The sequence below is a fragment of the Hylaeus anthracinus genome, unplaced genomic scaffold (assembly GCF_026225885.1).
Source record: "Hylaeus anthracinus isolate JK02 unplaced genomic scaffold, UHH_iyHylAnth1.0_haploid 12001, whole genome shotgun sequence".
Taxonomy (NCBI): Eukaryota; Metazoa; Arthropoda; class Insecta; order Hymenoptera; family Colletidae; genus Hylaeus; species Hylaeus anthracinus.
This window is the reverse complement of record NW_026534348.1, coordinates 12,092,723-12,114,656: the sequence shown is the minus strand read 5'-3', so window position 1 is coordinate 12,114,656 and position 21,934 is coordinate 12,092,723. Positions and strand designations below refer to the sequence as shown.

Sequence of the window (21,934 nt, the reverse complement as noted above, 5' to 3'; positions counted from 1 at the left end):
AACATCGGCGTTTTGGTAAAAACAGTTCTATCGAATGGAAAGAGTTCGCTGTCTTCGAAAGTGAAATTGTAATTACAAATACAAATGTAATTTGTAGAAGTATGTGATAAATCGCCAGGAAAAGGCTATAAAACGAAAGATTACGTATATCGAATAGTATGATCGATTTATTTTTAATATAAATGTCAATAGTTGACTTTAAATGTCATTTAGAAAGGAGAAAAATTATGAGCGTACAGATTCGATTTCTTTCACCGATTTGCTTTTCATTAATTTTTCAAACAACATGGTAACAGAAACTCCAACGAATCTAATAAAAGTTTGAGCTGGTAAATCCTGTCCCCCATGAATATTCAAATCAATTCAGTAGACGTTAAACTCGACTCAGTTCTATTCAATTTCCAAATTAGAATAACTTTTCCAATTCATCTCAATTCCAACGCGCGGAAACTCTTACTCGACGCTTGTTTATTCATCTGCTCCTCCATATATTCTCTAGTGTAAATAGAAGAATAATTGTTCTCCTGACACACTAAACTTTTAAGCTGCCATATCTAATTAAATCTAATCGAACTGAAGAAGTAATTTAAAACTTACTGACTTTGAGAAATCCGCGATTAAATTCCCAAAAATGATGTATTTTCTTCAGATCATTAAACGTCTTGATCCATTTCTCTATATTTTTCCCATTTTCAAGAATTATTTATCCATAAACTCCCCCAAGAATTTTGAGATTATCTCATATCGTTCAAAAGTTCCTCATTTTTCATTCCAACAATGTCCTAAGCTAGACCAGGACAATGTTATTTGTAACTACTCACTGATAAATCATTGTTTTATATGTTCATTGATTATCTGTAACTCAAATAAAATGTCTGACTGCAAAGAGAGTAAACGATAGGTTGAACCGTGACTAACGGTCCACCGTTTCGACGTCGAAGCATCCTTGCTATCGAGGAACGAATTTCCTGGCATGTAAGAAGGATCGTCTCTCGAAAGAACGATGGCGATGCCGTGGCCATCTCTTTGCGCCAGATACGCAAATCGGAAGTCCTTTACGAGCCCCTTCGCTGAATAATTCACCGACAGTTAATGAACAGTCCGGAAAACGAGGCGCCTCACTTCTCGTTCTTTGTCCAGAGAGTCATTCTTTTGTAAGTGCCGTGGAAAGGGCTAGGATTCGTTATCGCATTCCCGCTATATTCCTCGTTTTATTTCATCATTTCATCCCTTATCCGCTCAATAAGTACCCCTAGTAACAGTAACGCGCCATCTTGCCTCACAGATACGTAATTAACCCTCTCCTATCACAAGAGTTTCTGTACATGTCAACTGCTGAAGAAATGCAGATTTTTAAATCTTTTATCAGTATTATGCCACAGTACTTTGATACAGTAACTTAAATATTTCATTGAATTGCTATATTATATTTTAACAAGACCAAAAAATTGATAACCTCCTCCTTTTCTAAAGTCGGTTAAAAACACGTCTTCAAATAGATAAACTGCAAGAGACGATAATTTTAAAAATAATCGAATCACCCTGCAATCGCGAATTTCCTGATAGCACAGAAACACGGTACACCTGGCGGCGCATGTCCCATTTCAATGCTACTTCTGAACCGTTATCTATGGTAACGTCGAGAGATTTACGGACGCTTCTATCTGTGCCTGGCCATTTTTTCCACTTACTCCCTTAATGATCGCTTCGCGCGGGCCGAAGCTGAAAGCAGCATAAAACACGAATTTCTCGCTGTCTGGCTGTTCCGTTCGCTTTTTTCCCACGGCGGGAGGCGGGCAAGGGGAAAAAAACTACCGCCACCATCCGAGACACGAAAGGGTCGAAATTATGGTCAACGGACATCACGCGCCTATTTATGATTCATATAAATCGCATCTCACGTAGCCAACGTGGTGGTTATACGCGTCGGTCCATTATCTCGCGTGTTACGCGAATACGGGCTCCATAGCGCATTGTAACCGGGTCCTGCCGCGAGGATAAACCGTGCCGTGAATATTTATCTACGACTATTGCAAAATAAACGCGCTTTTCGAAACGCTGCCGCTCGTCCGCTATACAGGGAGATCCTACTAGTGGAGGACACCTGAATATCTTCCTTGTTTTCTACGATTTAAAAATTGCAATTGTTTAAGAATTGTTTGATGGTTTCTAAGTAAAGCAACGAGAAGGATCATGCTTATTTGTCGTAAACTGAAAGATACGTACGGAAAGAGTTTCCATTAATAGTGAAAATGTTTTCAATAACATTTTTTTTAAATCTTTCAAAATTTCACTATATTCTGCAATTATCTCATTTTTAGATTCCAATAAGATTTCAAACTGACAATTTTCAGCATGAACATTCAGTCGTGACTCAGTCCTCAAGGAATTTAATTATCTTCCACGACATTTCTCTTCTAAATTCATCGTGACCTTCACGCCATGAAGAATTTTCATATCACCAAAAAAAAAAAACAAGGGAGAAATTCAGATGGCCTCTATCAACGACACCCCGTGTAACGCGAGCGGTATCATAATTTCTGCTCTTTTTGAAGCTCCAGTACGACATCGACACCGGATGCGCCGGCTTTCGGCGCCTATTATCGATTTGACGTAGAGGAACTCGTATTTTGTTTGGTCATAGAGAACGTTGGCCTCTCCTTGAAATCGTTCCCATTGTTTGTTTTGTTTGCAGAGTTGCGCGTTTCCACCGTGCACTTGTTTCCCAGAGGGGATACAAAATATATAGGCAGCAAATTTTCCAACGTCGAACAGAAACCCGGGACTGCTCGTCGAATTTTTCCTGTGCTCGTATTTTCCACCGTTGAAATGCTTAACATTCTCGCAAAATGGAATTCGAATGCCAGGGATGTTTGTTTATTTTTCGAAATCAGACGAGTGAAACTTTTTTTATTATATCGAACGCTAAACGTTTCGATACCTGACCTGGATTCTCGGTAACTATTCGCGAAACGTTAATTAATTGAGAAAAATTGTGGAAAATATACTATCTTAGAGTAGTCTTTAATACCCGGATTGCGTAGAATTCCTATCAGATTTCTATTAGTGAAGTAACGCTTTAATAAATGAAGTCATTTTACTAAAATTAATTAGAATGCTTGAACAGAAATGAATTTCGATATAATGGATGAAAGTGAGAATAAGTGGTTGATTAATGGTTTCTGTAAAACCTTATGAAATTTGGAATGTGTTTAATTAATCGAAGAAATAATTGTAATTGTACGTAATTCGAAGTTGAATATGGCTCTATGAGTATTTAACGGTAGCTCGATTATCCAATATCGCTCTAATAAAGCCGATAACACGCATCCTTACGTTAACATTTAATTCAACTTCCACTCAGCTTCCTCCAATCTTCCTCTGATTATTCCCCTCCGAATATTCGAATAATCGCGATCCCGCACCGATGCAATTTCATCGGGCCAGGGATACGGACAGCGATACCGTTCGGCTAGGGGTTACGTCGATACCCTGAATCTTGAAATTCATCGCTCGGAGGCATTACGTCGAAACAGTAGGTTTCCGTTACACAACCCGCGTAATACCGACACTGCGGAATCGGGGTTGGACTCCCCTTACATGGGAATGCGACAGCAGTTCGCAGGGTTTGACGCCGGGCAAAATTATAACCGGGTCTTAAGCAAAGCCGCGAGTTACGTGGATTATAACCGGAAACCCATGATCGACGGTATCCCATGAAACGGGAACCTGAGACGTACCCACGATCATGCGAACGGGGCGGAGAAGGGTCGAACTCTCGGGTATCTAATATCCAGACTCGTAAAGCTCTCCTTCTTTTTTTCTTTTTTTTTTATAAAACAACCAGGGCGAAAGTTACGACGAACTGGAGGAAAGCTCCACTGGCCAGAGGATGATATATAACCGCTACGAGTTAAGCTTTCGTCGGGTCGGGATCCCTCCATTCCTGTAAGGCAAATAAACCATTTTCGGCTCCCCACGATCCTAATATAAATCGGCCCAACGAGCCACCGTTCTATATTACGCAGCCGCGTTTCATTTCACTCCCCCCCCTGAACCCTCTGGGTTGATGTTATCCATAATTGAGGAAGCCCCACGGTAAATCGGATAAGTTGAGATTCGTCGGTTCCAGGATTCCTCGTTTAACCGTTTCGCTGTTTTTAATCACTTCTGTGGGCGTTTAGTTACCGCGGAACGGGGAAGGACGGGGAACGGGGGAGACGGGGACGTTTTCAACGCGAACGGTGTTACCGGAGTGAAAAAAAAGCTGGCAGAAAAACGTACGCTGGCACTGTAGAACAACATCGAGGAAAATGATCCTAGGTTGAAGAAAAGTAAACAGAGAAATCGAATCCTTGTTTTTATATGAATATTTAAATAACGTGGTCAAATTGACTGTAAATACAGGGTATGTAAAGGTCTTCCCACGAGAAGATTTAGGATTCTTTTTCGGTAACAATGTACACGTGTAGTAACTTTTCAAAGATGATTTGCTACTTTTTACATGAAATCTTAATCTTGTGATTGTGGAAGAAACACTCACCCTGTGTCTTTCAGGTACTATCGAGATACTGTATGAACTGGCGTGACACGTACCTGAAACAAAATTGAAAATAACGATTAGAATAAAAAGTGTATAGGTAGTTTAGAAACAGTATTCACTGCATATACATCTTAGACAATTATTACAAGTGCAATTATTCCCTTTTTTGAATGAATCACCAGTCTCAATCCTGTCAATTAAACCCAAAAATTGGTGTGCCTAATTAATACACCTAAGGTCTCTATGTACATGTAGAAAATGTTTAAAAAATTTCCCACCCTTAGCAGTTTCTCAGATACCACAAGGGTGGCGAATCTTTGCCGAGTATTTCCATCCCTTAAACTTGAATTATGGCAGCAAAAAAAGAATACATGTCCTTTATTTGAGCCCCCCGTACAAACCCGCGAAGATATATCAAAATAGGGGATTGGACACTTCGCAAATGTTCCTTGTCAGTGGTTTTGACAGGTGTACCACCCTCCAGACTCAATTTTCATACGTCTCAGTTGAGGCCCGACCTTTACGTGGGCGGGATTCGAAACATTTTAGAAGAATGTCCGTCATAGATATTTTCAGCGTGATCTGTTATCTAAAACAACCCCTCCTTGACGTGAATTTTGTATGAAAGGGCTCGATAGGACCCCGGGGAATATAGTTTCGGAGAGTTTTCGGTTGGGCTTCCGATATTCTCTGCAAAGGAGACTTAAAAGTTCGCTTTATAGTCTGCAACAGAAAGTTCTAGAAGGGTGGGTGATCTATGCAGTGATGATAAGTAGATTATGTAATACTCCTCTCAATAATTCAATTTTTAGTCGAACTCAACGTTAGTCACATAAAAGGAAAAAGTATGTGGAATATTTAGTTACGAGGGAAACTTTGTAAGGGATCATTTTAGTTATTTCTAAGTTATAGCATTCATACAGTCAGTCTCATAAATAATCGTACCCTTTGTGTTGATTGAAGGAATTTGTCTAAATTAAATGATAGGTATGATGTGTACAAATAAATTTTTACAAGTGTAAAGTTTATCCATGTTCATATTTATAATGAAACATTTAGTTGTAAAAATCGAACCTATTATTTAATTTAGACAATCTTCTTCAATAGATATAGGGGGTTCGAATTTTTATGAGACTGACTGTATATGAATGGACTTTTTAGAAAATTGTCTCGAAGTTGCTGCCGACTCATTTTGATTGAATTTTTAGACTACAGAGGACCAACTCTGCTCTTCAACCATGTACAGTAAACACGAGTGTTAAATTTCTAATAAATACGCGATATGATACTGTCTAGTAGTTTTCCTGGGAGATGCAGTCCAACAAGTATCTGTCAGAAGATATCTATCTATAATATCACCAGATTCAAATGAAGTGATTCAACGAGGAATAATACAGAGACTCCAAACATGTATGGAATATAAAATTATCATTCAATTATCGTTCAATATTTGCCAAATCCAAGCGGAGAGCTTCAACCATGTATAATGAAACCTACGTACCAGAAGAAGTCGCGATGAGAAATGGTCGTAGCGATTTGAGTCGAAGATAAATGAAACTCGAGGAGGTGCCTGGTGGTGTTTTAATCATTGACAAGCCCAAGAGGGCTGAACTCGATGAGCCGCGGTTCCACGAGCGAACTTCTTTGATAAACACGGGTCGGGAAAACCGTGGAGCTATTGTTTCTACGAACGGTGCTGAAATTCGCCGAACGAACTAGACGAACGCGTGAAATTTGAGGTTGACAAATGGCTCATAGGCGAAGTCGCGTTAATAGCGAAAGCATGGCGCGAGGTGCTTGAATGGATTCAGTCGCTTTGTCCTGTCTAGATAAACAGGATCTCACCTCAGGAACAGACAGGTCGGCACGAATTTCCGGCGAGGGCAGCAGATACCATTGTGCCGGTTAGGAGAATCGAAGACAAAGATCAATGTTATCGACGACAGTGATTTACGACGCTCGGACCTCGCACGCTCGCGAGAAACCTGTGTCCGTCTTCCGAGCAAACAATTATTCCCAATTTTCGTTAGGAATCCGATTTGTCAGGTCTGTCCATTCGAGGAAGAGGTATTATTTATTAATATATTTTCTAGAACGTGCACGTGACACGATTAGTATTAATAATTCAATATTTTCGTTCAGAAATTCCTTTATTCAAATATAAACTAGGCTTCTCGAACGTCTTTAAATATAAGCTAATTTATTATTATTTCTTCTTGAATTACAAGAATTAAATAAAACTGTTAAGCCACGAATTCAACTAACAGATGTCAAGATTGCTAAGCATCAATTAAAAAAAAATGAAAGAAACGACTTATCGAGATCATTTATCATTTAGCGTAGGGACGAAATGGGCTACCGCGTTCGAGGATCCATTCTGGTCAATTAGGTGAATCATCTAGGAAGCGTTACCGCAGTGTTCTTGCCAAGAACGAATGTGCCCGATATATTCGAGGACAAACGAGCCCGTACATAATTTTCGAAAGGCATATATACGTACGAATGGTGCCGCGGATGGCCAGCAAAATGATGATATACTTCGCTGAAAAAACCTCGGCATATTTGTCGTTGTCGACGCCCGCTGTGTGACTCAACAGTAGCTGGCGTTGGATCTCTTCCACGTTCGCACATATCGCGGAAAATACAACCCTTGCTGTGCAGAAATTTATACGGTCTGGCTCGAAAGTCATTCATAAAGGGGAGGCTTCGTTCGCGTGATGATAAGATGCCTACGGACATGTTTCGCGTAATGATGATGCATCCTGCGAGAGGATGATTCATCTAGACTGGGCTAACGAGGTATTCAGGTTATATTATTTCATATTATATATATTTCATCGATATCGTTAATGGTTATCAGAGAATTTTATTTTACAGTTAAGGCGTATACGTCACCGTGTGAGAAAACTAAAATTATTGAGTAACATAGAGGGTTAAATAAGTCTTTAGAACTTCTTATTTCGATAAGATAAATTATCCTTATCTTCATCCTACTTATCTGTATACTCATCACTAATTATAATATAATTCCTCCTGGTAAAAAGTACAATAAAATTCATGGAGGGTCGAGAGCCTGCTTTGAGCGCGCTGTGCATTCTCTCAACTCTCGCTCTAAATTCTGCTTTCCCGCGTAGTGACCGGAACAGGCGCACACATCCGTAGTCGCTGTTCCGCCACCGCGACGCAAGCGTTCCTTAAATCTTGATTTCCTATGCATCTTACTTACACACGATACTCGAGATGGTCCCGTTCCTACGAGCACTATGTATAGCGGACGCGGTATGAGTTTGTTCTGCAATTCAGGGAAAAGTAATGGCTGCGGAAAGCCAACCCCTTTTTCAAGATTACGCGGACTTTGCAGAATACGCGAACCGATGCTGGTTTCCACGTGACATTCTAACTCTCTATTGCGTAATCGGGATCCCGCAACGAACAAATCCCGGGAAATTCGCAGACGACAGTTTTGCAGAAACTGCGCGTGATGTTAGCTTACGAGGGTGTGCGAGTAAGTGTCTATTGCCAGAGACAATTGTTCAGTCGTCGATTATTTTATGAATGTATCGTTCAGCTTGTTAATTAATCCATGAGTAAAATTTTTAGTTTCAATATTCGCTCTTTCGCGAATATATAGAGTGTTTTATTAATTAAATTTACACAAGGAAATATTTCGTATGAGATCGAACCTGGAGCACACTATTACGAATTAATTCACAAAATACTTTGGTTTAGATATTGATTTAGTCATGAATGAAATGAATTCTTATTCCAAAAAAAAAATATGTACATCTGTTGATAAATTAATCTATAGACACATCATTTGACTCGAACATTGAACTCATAAATGTGAAACAACCAAGTTACGATACAATTCTGAAGAAATAAAATGAAATAAAATGAAATTCACCCAACAAAAGGTTAAAACCAGCGTGAATGTTTGCCCAAACATCTTTTGACGCGGAATTACTTATCACTCGAACGTATGTGGAGCGAAAAGGAACACGATGAGCGTACTCGAGGGAAGATCTCGCGACAGAAGCGCCGGGGCGATCTAAATAAAAGAGCTCCCGGAACGTACTGCGCCCGTTCTCACGTTTCTTCCATTTGTATATGAACAGACGGTGTAAAGAGCAGCCAGGAAAGGGAAGGACGTGAAGCGTGACAATAACATTTCGCCAGACTTTTTCCAGATAGACGAAACAACGCCGAGGCGAGAAAGAGTTGATTTAAGAAAGATGAAAGAGCGAGGAACTGCGGGAATGAAGAGACTCGACGCTGGAATACGGTGCAGCTTCGTAATTTCATCACGTCTGAGAGGTTTTGCGACATACTTTCACTTCGAATTGGCAAGTTCGAGGCGGACGGAAGTTAAAGATGCGCTTTTTATGCTATTTCGTTACGACGCTCGGCTCTTCTCGAGGATACTTCTAAGGAATCGACGTTGCGGAGAGGAAACACTGATTTGGAACTTTGTGCGCTTGTTAAGGAACACAATTGTGAGCTTAGATCCAGTAATCGATAACGTATGGTCCACAGGGACGTAGCAATTGAATTTCCATCCACTGGCCAACGATCCCAGATAGTCTATTCAGCTTCATAAGCCGTTCCTGGTAATTACTTTTTAATGGGTACTATCATAAAAAAACGTTAGACTTATCAATACCTCGGCGAAGGATTTCAGACGTTCGAAAGGGCTCGAGATCGATATGCAAATACCAGGCGAAGCTGATACCATCTGCGCATCCATTGTTCCCGATCGCCCCCGTCCGAATAAAAACTTTCGACTACGAGGAATTAAGGCGGGTAACGGGCATTGTTCGAGTCATCGATCAGACGCCTATCAGCTGCAAAAGTTGGAGAACTTGTCTACCGTATGCAGAACGGATCCACGGCCGATATGGGACGCGTCAAAACCCAATAGTATTATTCTCACATCCATCCTCGAACATGAAAAGGATACCATCGGACGACCCCGTTCGATTTGCTCGGCTGCCATGATTGACAGTGACAGATGACGGTTATGAGTATTAGCTGACACGACAGTTGTCGACTTGGACAGTTGACAAGACATTACTGAGAATAAGTTTCCATTTTAAGTCTCAGGTGTTGATGTATGTTGTTTCATAAACTTAATTTCGATACTAACTCATCTATTTATAATTAATTTCGTTGGTATGAGTCTTTGACCCATAGAGAATAAATCTCTCCACTCAGAGCTATAGAACAATAATGTTCATGATACACGTGTTTATTTGAATGATAACAATTATAAATATATGTATGCATACCTAATATTATAGTATACTACCTTGTAACTAAGCCCAGGAAATTAATTATTTTAATATCTCTTCTAATGTAACCGGGATATAAAAATGACTCGTACCTCAGAGACCCAACCAAAGACTAAAAAGAAACTTCACATCAATTACACGAGAATGTACTTCTTCTTCATCTGATTATATTAGTTCATTAATTCCATTTCTGTTTTAATTATTCACTTCTGCACGGTCGATCGCGTTACGCTATCAAATACAGGAACAAGAACGCACATTTTCGAATCTGTCGAACTGAAAGGAGCCGACGATATGAAAGTTATCGAAACAAATAAATGTATGCTGAAAGCTGCGCAAAATTAATCGACCTTTTACAAAATTCTGTGAAAATAAAACAGGAGTGATCATTTTAAATGGAGACAATGATACTTTTGGGTTGAATGTAAATAATTGGAAAACATTATCCTGCGTATCGCCGTATTTTCCTGTCGGTCGTGTAAGCATTTTGTGGTCATCGATATTATACATACAGAAAGAAGCAAATTGAAAGAACAGAATACAATGTTCAACAGCAATCAGAACATCTATTATGGACAACCTGTCGATGCGTATGGATTTGAAGCAATAATTAACTGCTTTTTGCAAAATACAAAACGATAGAAATTAAAATACGTAAGCACCCTTAATAATAATGTACTGAAAGAACAGAATGTTCAAAACACCTCATCAATGTAGCATAATGCAGAGATATACTTCGTAATTGCATGTTTCAATAAAAACATTAATGTTATTAATTAATTCATGAAAGTTATTAACATCGTGTTATCGCATCATTAAATCGTTTAGTATTAACATTTGTAAACTTGAGTTTTAGTCACCGCGTGGCAATAATATTGGCTCTGAAACATACACAATATTATCTCAAACACGGTTTACCAATCCACTGCCACGACTGCACGTCCAAATAATCCCGAAATAATGAAATTCAATCTACACATTCGAATTCTTTCTTACAGGCATGTGAAATGGAGGACTTTGCATTTTCCTCCTACTTCGTATAGAAAATATACATGTGCAATTAATTTATAACAATAAAGATACTTTAAAACCCGTCCTTCTGAATATTCATCTGAATACTTCTGAGTATTCAACTGAATAGTTGATACTTTCATGGAGAAAAAATTACATAGAAACCATTTTAAATATTCTATTAATATTCTAACTTTCTAATTACTGTTCTTCTACTCCGAACTCATTTTTCCGAATATTCAACTGAATACTTGATACTTTCATGCAGAAAAAATTACATAGGAACCATTTTAAATATTCTATTAATATTCTAACCCTCTAATTACTATTACTATTCTAATATTTATGCGCTTAACGTGTGTGATATTCTCTTGTGCTCCATATTAGAGAGAGCTAAGCGCCCCAGGTGAATAATAATGCCGATAATAAAAAGCGAACCGCAAAATCTAATACTTCTAATAGGTGCAGATCGGGCGCAGGCTTGACAATAGATTCGTTCGTTAGGTGCGTGCATATTCGCCCAGGAAGCCTCCATTGTTCGGCTGTTCTCAATAAAATTATATGCAATCGAATGGAGGTGGATCGAGTGCACAAAATACTCGGAGCCGCTCGACCCAGTGGAATCGAATTCGCCATAACAAGGCGTTAATTCTCCTCCCCTTTACAGAGACTCGTATTTCCGGAAACGAATTCAATCAGGGTTAAGCGCGTGGTGTGGTTTGGGAAGGCTGTGGATATTTGAACGGACGGAAGAACTACACGAAGAGCAAACTCGTTTCACGATGAAATCCCACGGTGTTAAATGTTCTACAATTCACGCCAATCCATTGGAAGCCGATATCCCACGAAAATACGTGAATTATTTGACGAAATATTTTCAATTTAATATCGTTAATATCGGTCGATTTTAATATGGCTTTTTAAAGAAAGCTTTGTTCCTCTAACAGAGCAACGTTGTTCGTTGGAGTATTTAAAACAGAGTTTTATTGTGTGCCTTTTTAACCGACTTCGTTCTTCAGTGTTTTCATAGTGCGAAACACAGATTCTCATAAAAAGAATACAACATATTAATTCATCTTTCTAATATATCGAAGATTAGTTTTATCTGTAGAGTCGCCTCCATTCCGTCTCTAGTAGTACAATGTAACTAGGTTGATGATTATTACAAATATGGATAACAGCCAACAGGATTATCCTTACGAAAATGTATGACCTAATTTTCTTTTAACGATGACGCGTAATAGGGAACCAAACCATGAATAGCTCTGTAAATGAATGCCTATTGTTCCAGTGCCAACAAAAGATTACAAGTTAATTCTTTATCTGATCAACGAAAAACAATGTAGTCAAATAATGACTTTATCCGCGCGTATAGCCATTGTAGGATTATTTGCTCCCGCCTATTACAACTCTAACAAACCGCATTGTTGAGGGCTCTGTCACGTTTGGTCGTACAGCCAGATTTTTTTTTTTTTGTTATGTTACTAATACTGAATTTATGTCATTTCGAGAATAGCTTGAATCTTTTGCATAGTGTTAGAAGATAGAACAAAAAGCAATTCAAAATTCTGTAAGAAAAGCTTCGAAAGATGCAGAAAGATAGAGTATTCACCTAAAAATTGTATTCCTAATTTTTTACAGAATAATCATCTTGAAATAATACTTTTAATACTTGAAACTTTGAAAAATTCTATAGAGGAATAGATCAATTTGATCTCAACGCCAAGCTAGGATCAAGAATGTCCGCCATCACAAACCGAGTACTAAAAAATGTGTAAATTTTTCGATACCATCTGCGAGACGAAAACTTTGCCCGCGAAGAACCCACTAAGTGGTTGGAAACGCGCACTATATCAACGAAAGATAAGCCGCTTAATTTCGAACAAGATTAGTCTGGACGTTCAATCTCCTATATCGCCCTCCTCTTTGGCACGTAACGGCGCCAGTATCCCTGGCTGAGGTTAATCTCGGGATTAATCCAGAAACGAACTTCCGTGGTACCATTTTTCCACGGTCGTTCATATTTCCGGTTTATATCGTCGATTACAGGGATTCTTCTTTGCACTCGAGATTCGTCCTCTTGGTTTTTTCGCGGAGAGAAATGTATAGAATGGAAATAAGAGGAAAGGAAAATTGCAACTCCTAAAACAGGACTGAAGAAATTAAAATTAAAATTTGTACCATGAATTCTTGTTACTGTGGAACCTTTACGGGGTCTAGTTTCGAGCTACAAAAATTAAGTAATATTTTGGGGTAAAGTATTGAACACATTAATTTCAAACATTATATGTTCACCCATTCAATCGACAAATAGTGTCGATTTACAAAAAAATCAAATGAAAACTACAAGCTACTAAAATTCCCAAGAAAAGTGAGATACGAGCAGCGAGGAACAATCCAAAGGAAACAGAGAGTACAAAAGGAACTACGATAACGGTTTTGCGGTTACACGATGCAATTTCATCCTTCGTACTTGAATAATTTCCTGCGCAATCTCGCGCCACCTTCGATAAGCCGATATCAGCATAGTTTGCCGAGTCCATAAATTAAACAGAGAGTTCGATTCGTGCTTTTTGGTAATCCCCTCATTGCCATACGAGAGACTCGGTCATTATAACTTCGCGTTGCATTCGGGTATCGCGTCGAGCACAAAATAATCCCGTGGTAAAACTAAAGCGAAACGTTTTACGGTATTCCGCCGACGTTTCGAAAATTACAACGAGCATGGATAAGCGAAGTCGTAATCGTTTACTGTCATAACGTCAGGTTAATTTAACTCGGATCAGACGACGTACTTGAGCCAGAATCATGCGAGGAGTGATTTTCGTAAATGCGCCTTAATGCTTCAAGGGGTGGAATTTAGGGACTGGGTCAAGCACAAAATGTGGTGACAACCTAAGTCACACAGTGAAATTGGGGAGATTAAAGGAAGATATAAAAACGAAGTTTTTAAGCTATTAAAATTTCGTGAACACGCGCTTGAGCATTCGAATAAATAATCGATTCCCTTCTCGGAATGAGTCCTTCTAGTTTTCTTTCCAAAACGAATATACATAGTTACGCGATGACAAATGTTCCACCGAGCGGAGTTAAGCCATCCATATAACTCCCTTTTTTCGTCAGACGAGCCATGTCCAGCCACTGACTGGGAGAACCCGTTGACAAGTTTCGTCGTTCGAAAAGAACAACAAAGACTCCATTCTGTGTCCCTTTTTCATCGCCTTTTTACGACCAAATAAATTTCTCACTTCTCATGGGACACGACACATCCCATCGTCGCTATTGAATTCACAAGGGTGAACCATAATGCGGTCATTTAATCTTCACCCTTAGCTAACCGATAAATAGAGGGTGAACCTTTTTGGGATTCCCGGAAATACGGTGATTGCTTGGGAATTTTGCGCTTCGGGGAACTTGTTCGAGTAATTCTTAGGACATTCTTCGTTGTCGACAGATTAACTCTTCGAAGTTAGGAGGATTAGAAACTATCCCGCCTTTTGAACAAAAGTTAAAAATACAATAAGTGGCATTAGAAATATATACGTCAAAACGCGAGTTGTTGACACTGTTCTTCTGACGCTTTCATAATTATAAACATTTAAAAAAGTGTTCCGCTAATTTTGTCCAGCAGTTTATTGTAATTATTTACAATTTATTTCACAATGAATAGAATTAAAAGGTAAAGAAAACTTATCCTATATACATTTTTAAACTCCACTACTGTGCTTTTGATACCGTTGTATAAAATGCCACAGTTCTAAACAAATGCGTAGAAACAAAGTTAAACCCCAGGAAGAGCCGAATGAAAAGCTTCTTTCAACTCCTGAGTAAAATCTTCCGCAAAAAAAAAACAGTCGCTTGAATTTAATTTGCAACGTGCGTTCCGCGTAACGAGCTAAATTTTAAAGTAACATTCTCCTCGTTCATTTTAATGTAAACATTTCTCTAAACCGCGATATGTCATTAAAAAAGCGAACGTGACGGACGTTTATATTTCGTCGGCGCGAACGTAGCGAGAAAGCAATATTAACGAGAGAAACTACCGTCCTCCCCCCCCAGCGAGATTTCCAACCAACTTTTCTTCCCCCGTTTTTAACCTCCCCAACTTCATTGAAATACGCAATTCAAAAGAGCATAACAAACGAGAACCTCTTCACGGTTTTCACCCGTCGCGTGTTGTTTAACAACGCACGCTTCTCCCTTTTTTTTTTATCTCTCTCCCACGCGAACCAGGCTGCGCGAAAGCCACGTCAGAAATCACATTTTCATGCGCGTTCCGTTTCGAAACGACGAGCACCGGCGTTATTGCAACCATAATACGTCGTCACCGTCACGGAGAACTAGATTTTCCCTTCAAAAACAAAACGCGGTGAGCGTTGCCCGTGCCACGAAACGCGTTTACGACGCCCTGAAAGGAATGGAAAAATATAGAACCCCGTTGAACGAGTCGAAGAACTGGAATTTCGATAAATTTACAATAAATCGACCACGATAACACTCCACCTGTAATTCCAACAAACTGCTGGTAGTACTTTACAGGGAACCATGTTCTTCCCACGGGAATTACAAAGCAGACGTAAAACCTTCACCTGGGGCTCTAGTTTAATAGGGATGCTTTGTAGTTGAGGGGTGACCGAAAGGGTTAATTGATCAGCTTGGAGCACAAACGATGACAAGGGGAGAGGAAAATGAATTGTTGAGGATGATACGTGGCCATAATGAGTACATCGGGAAATTTAATCTCTTCAATATTTGTTTAATCAGGGGTGGGAGGAACCATTCCGTTGAACATCGTAATTTATATTTCAATAATGTAAACACAGATTTCGTCGAAATTCGATGAGGTATTGCAGAATGAAATATGTATTGAATTACGTTTGTGTGAAGCTTCTCTTATCCCTTTAAATATGTTCACAAACAAACTTTACAACTGTATATACATTCATAATGAAAGATATATTTAAAACTTCAAATCTGTCATTTAATTTAGATTTTCCTTGATAGACATAGTGGGTGCGAAGACTTAAAAAGTAAAATTCTTTAAGAATATTGTATAGTTGAATATGTAGTCACTTCCATAAATATTCGTACCTTCTGTGATGGTTAAAGAAATTTTTCTGAATTAAATAATAGATTTAGTATTTTCAAATAATTTTTTCTTTATAAATATGGGCCACCCTGTATATACTTAAGGCAAGAGTAAACGAGTGAGGGCATCGTCATTCCAGCTTTCAACTATCGGAGCGTTGACCTCGACGAGTAGTACCTCTCCAGGTGTTCGAAGAAGAGCCAATCGATGATGGGACTCGTCGCCAATCAACCCTCGGTGGACACCAGTCCAGGTTACTGGGGCATGGCGTAACAGTACGACACCAAAGAAGCCAAAGGACTTTCGTCTGCTATCACGAAGCTCGTGAACGATCGTGAGGCGCCGTTCCACGTTCGATACGAGCTGCACTCGCTGACCATCCTCGATACAGTTACGAAACGACCGTCACGCAGCCAGTTAAAACAATTACATCGCAGTTCCGCGAGTGAAATGGTTTCTTTGATCCGTTTACGCTGCGAACGACTTTCAAGTTTCGCGTCCTTATCGCCGGTGCGACATGCCGCTGTGTCATTTTACAGGGCCATCGATTACACGTGTTATCGTTGGCTCGCAATTTTTCTGGAAACTTAATGTCGGAAGGAAAAACTTCTTATCTGCGAAAGTGGTTGGTTCGAAGGGAGACGTGTGCTTAACCGTATCATGACAGGGGAATTTTGATTATGGATAGCGTGCTTTTTATTAAAAGAATTTCATTCTTGGACGAGACTCCTGGAATTAAATATGTTTTGTTCATATTTTAAATTCACAAAAAATATTTAAAGCTTGCAAATAATATATAAGGGCCTGTTTTCAGCTTGGACGATCATCCTTAGATATAATTATTATTAAATTAATTAAGATTGCTTAGATAAAATTATTATTGAAATTAACGTGTGACTTAATGTAATTGCACAAAACACAAATACAAAAATGTTGTTCTAGCAATTGTATATACTTGTCGTTTGCAAGACATATCGTCTTTAACCTTCGCGTATGTATGAATAAGTCATCTGGCACGTCGTCTAGCACTATAAAAGCAGCGGCACGTTCTCGCACAGAACAAACCAATCTCCTTACCGTTTGTCGTTAGAAAATTCGCGGGAAATTAGCCTCATTGGACGACACCGTCGCCCCGTCGAGTTTCTAACGCATCTCGACAGCCAGTACGGGCACACGCGTGTAAAATAGCGACGTTGAGTGTCACGCGAAAAACAATCACGTCACCAACACGCCACTCGAAAGTATCCGCAAACATTTCGCACGACTACAGGCGGGCGAAATTTTTCTCTGAATACTGTAAACGAGGGTTCATTGGTCACGCGTTAAATAAATGCTAGAGTTTAAAGTACGGAATGAAATATGAAAAACTTAAGGGTGAGTTATAGGCAGCACTTGTTGATCCTCTTTTTTTGCACTTGATTTACTTTTTCGATCAATCCGTATTGATTTATTATCGACTACAAGTATTTTCAACTTTTATAGGTATTGTATTGCATACTGTGGATATTGCTTCTTCTTATTTTCACATTTATATTTTTATTTATACAGAATTTACACCAAAGAGGACATAAACTGAAGTCGAATCATCCTACGCGCTGCTAATATTAAATTTATTTTCTTTGCCTCTTTTTATTTTTACACATGATTGTTATACTTCTGTCAATGTTTCTATCGTATGCAACACTTTTAAACTGCAGACTTTTGAATTTAAGTAAACGTCAAAACCTTTACTATTAAATAAACCAAGTATCCATGCATCATCTATACATTCTACACCATTCTGATAATAGTCACAAATAAATTGCTGTACGATGATTTGATTCGTTATTCGAATAAAAGCACTGTCTATCTCGACGTACGCGAAGATTCCTGCGGCTCGCGAGCAGGCACGCGACGACATACTAACCGTGGTAGCGCGGAGACTGTGATTACCGAAGACGAAAGTAAATCGCTACCGACCTCGTTCGATTCGCTCGATAAAATCCGATCCGTCTCTCGTTTCGATGTAATAGGATCATCGAGACAAACGTGCTCGTAATTACAGACCCCGGGAATTCGGGTAATCACGTGACGCACGGTTTGAACTTTGAAATGAGCATCGTTCGTCTGCGACACCTGGCAGACTTTAGTTGTAACTGCGTCGATACGTAAGAACTATCGACAGTTTTGCCGCCAACAACGGTTAGGTACAACAGAGAAAAGCAGAACTTGATCTGAATAAAAGAAAATAAATGGAACGTGTTTTATTTGTTTTAATTCATTCGATTTCATATGCTTTATTCGTGACGTTTGATTGATTCTTTTTTATCGCATTAATATTTTGTTATATATTATTGTCGAATATTCCGAAAGCTATCATTGCAACCGTTGTTCCTAATTTATAATTATTTTCTTCGTGGCCTAAGGAAACTTGCCGTCGTAAAACTTTCTGTTGTAATGCGTTCGTCGTAATGCGTACAAGCATTAGCTACAAGGAATGCATTGAATTCCCGAACAAACGCATAGGCATATGCATGAATACGTGCATTTGTGCGTAACTGAGCATGTATACTACCGTACACGCAGAGACAAGCATATGCATAACCATAGATATGCATTTCCATGCAGAGCGTTTACATAGCTTATTCATGTCACTGGTGAGAGCATTAGCTGCCAGAATTATCAGAATGATGATACCAACGCCTTGATAGCGGCGAGGAAATAAGTGTGACACGTGTAATACATTCGTAATGGGTTTCTTCTGTTTATCGTGCTATCGTCTCTCAATCAGGCGATCGATTGTTATCGCTGGCTACGTCGAAGGAATCCTAATATTGAGATTGTTGCGGTCTCTGGAGGAATCGATGTCTCCATCCGCTCTGAGTAATATACATTTCTCGATAAGTGTATACACAATTTACGTGCACATTGGCGTGGGCGAAACGGAGCGAGCACGGCGGAAATAGAGAAACCATGTACGCATATGGAACGTAATATTACCAATCAATAGTCACGCAGTCACTGCTCCTTAACTCTTAACGAATCTGTGATTGAAACCGAGCGCAGAGTTACGTTGCAGGACGCCATTTGCTTAGATACACGCTGTATACACTAAGAAAACAACAAGAGGTCCCCATCATCATTTTCGGATACTTGCTCTTCCTTTCGTTTCTATTCCAGTTTTCTTTACTGGATGAGAAGCTAATCAGCTGCATCGAACTGTCTTCTATTTTCACCATTCACATCTTCGAAGAGAGTTGTTAACATTCAATCGCTCGGATCTTGTATTCCTGACGCATAAAGCGACCGCAATTTCTTACCGCTGGAAAATCGCTTCCATGAAACGCCAGCGGTTTCTTACGTCTAACAAATTTGGTTACCTGCCTCCGTTCAAATATTGCACGTCCCTGCGTTCAAAGGACGCATAAAGCAAAGCAGAGAACGGAAATGGAATAAAATGTAATCCTGGAAGAGGAACACAGCCAGTAAAACATAGACAAAGCGGGTAACAAGGTATAAGAATAATAAGACTCTTTCCTCAAACTATCAAAGCAGGGTATTGTTTCGTAGGGAACAATCAAGAGAGGGTTACAATCAACGCCCAACCCCTCGTTTCAGACAATAGTTACGATCGTCAAACACACTAGAACAGACACGATACAATGGGCGTCACAACATGAGGAAGTTTAATCGTAACGATGTCTCGTGAAATATATAAATTCTTCTACGCTCGAAACGATACATTCCAAATATGATACTGTAGTATCCGCGGCTCCCATAACCCATGATAATTGAGTCAAACGAGAACAGGAAATGTAGGGTGCGGGATTGATCGTGTAGGATAACCGGTCGACTGTGAATCCGAGTATCGTGGGTGTTGGAATCTCCGTACCCTATTTTTCGTTTAGACTCCTACAATATAATTAATTATACCTGCACACGTTTGATAAGCTCCCCTTCCGAAGCAATCATACCAGCCAAAGGAACGTCCAACTTTGAAATCAGAATTGTTTCCAAGGAAACAATCGAGGACGCAATCAGACCCCGTTGGTTTCCTTTCAAACGATTCCACGCGCTAGTCAAACACACCTTGTGCATCAATGTTACCGAGAATCAGACGATGACGCGGTACATGCTGCGATCCGGGTTGCTGTGTGTCGAGCTCTCCTTCCTGATCGACAACACCGACGATACCGAGGCATAGAGCTACTTGCCGTTACTCGATGAAACGTACACAAGGATTCGCTTCCGGATACATATGCGGATGCTGGGTAAACCGAGTGAATACATTGCACAGGTGGCGAACAGTAAGTGCACGCGGTGCGTTGCACGACTAGACATGAAAGACCGATCTGGCGATCCGTTTCGGTTACGCGTTGAACATCGGCTGGAATTGTGTGCGCGGCGTCGCTTGCGAATCCTCGTGAGAACGGTTAAACGGGTTCAACGATTACCGCGTGTCTCTCTGACCGTTTCCTGCGCTGTTCGTCAGGAATCGCGGGAGGAAAATCGGGCAGTTGTGCCAACTCATCTGCCCCGATTACCGGCGAACCGACTTGTGAGTAATGCGACCGAGAATCGTGACTAATGTGCCTCAAGAACCGCTCGATAAACACTGCGATTCGCAAACTGGTCCAGCGTTACTCAACCTTGTGTTTAATCGAAGAAGGGGAAGTCATTACGTGTAGTGAGGCAAGGAGAGTAGGAACGTATGCAGAGAGGACAATAAACGTGTATATAGAAAGAATATGAGAATATGTACTGTATGTAATCAGACAAGGGAAGTGGTTACTGTACGTAGTCAAACGAGCAGAATAAATACTGTACGTAGTTAGACATGAGAAGTAGAGACAGTATATACCTAGACGAAAAGGATACATAGACTATCTAATCAGACATGGGAAATAGAAACAGTATATAGCCAAACAAGAAGAATATCACATAGTCAAACAAGAGGGACAGTTACTGTACAAAACAAATCCAGTGTCAACTCTGACGAGAGGAATAGATCCAGTATACAGTCAACCTATAAAACTGCCACCATTATAAACCTCCGTAAATAATCACAGAAATTAAATAAATGCTATATTCAGTAAGAACTAAGCAGGCTGACGTCGGTGGTTAAGCTGATTCCCCGTCAACTGCGAGCGTGATCCACGAGATATAGATAGCTGCAGCAAAACGATGAACACCTCCGCGAGAATCCTCTTCCTATGCCTAGCACGTACGTCCACTTGTTTGCAGCTTTACCGCTCCCTCGGAACGAGCAGCCGATGCGATACGGTTTCGAGTTTTCCCGACATCCCACACCAGCACAACGCCGAGGGACCGGAAGGTCGAGCTGCCTGGAGAAAGGATTTGAATAAATTATTTCCCGACGTAAATCTAAGTCCTTGGCGACCTCTTTTCGCGCCTTCTGATGCTGTATCAGCCGGAAGAACATCGTCGAATTGATGGGGAACCGTTCGACTTTTATCAGCTTCCCCATTTTTGGTAGCGACGCGCCTCGTGTCGCTGATTTATGATCCCCATAACGTAACCGTGATGCTTCGGACCTGGAGGAAGATGCGCAAGACAAGTGAATGGAGAATTGTGGAAATAGGTAAATAATGGGAATGTGGCTCTTTTGTTCATTCGCTTGATCACAGTTCGTTGTTCTTCGTCTTTCGAATACATTTTTAGCAAGTGGAAGCCTTTCAACGCTTAGTTTTTGAGTCTCAATTATTAATAACTCTTAAGATCTTCGTGTGGAGCTCAGACAGCGAAGGAGTTAACATACTTCGTCGCCATTAGTACGTTGATTGCCAGACATTGACGAAAATTTTTTCTAGAGTAAAACATCGCAATTGGAAGCTTCAGTTTTGTCCACTTCTTTTCACTTGTCTGTAGCTTCGCTCAATCTTCTTTACTCTTCTACAGTTCTCTACAGTTTTCTTCGATCTTTTACTTTCTCTCTCTCCCCCTCTCCCCCCCCCCTCTCTCTCTCTCTCTCTCTCTCTCTCTCTCTCTCTCTCTCTCTCTCTC

General features: G+C 40.0%; 1 protein-coding gene across 6 annotated transcripts in view; it reads right to left on the bottom strand.

The window, feature by feature from the left end:
• Positions 1–21,934, bottom strand: part of LOC128890965 (glutamate receptor ionotropic, kainate 2) — a 276,750-nt gene that overhangs the window by 227,451 nt on the left and 27,365 nt on the right. The window contains exon 1 of one of the 6 annotated variants that reach the window (XM_054150024.1): positions 17,009–17,150. The exons of the other annotated variants lie outside the window; for them this stretch is intronic. The gene's annotated coding sequence lies outside the window, so the exon portion shown is untranslated. Of the gene's footprint in view, positions 1–17,008; positions 17,151–21,934 lie in introns of those variants that run through there. 6 annotated transcript variants of the gene reach the window in all.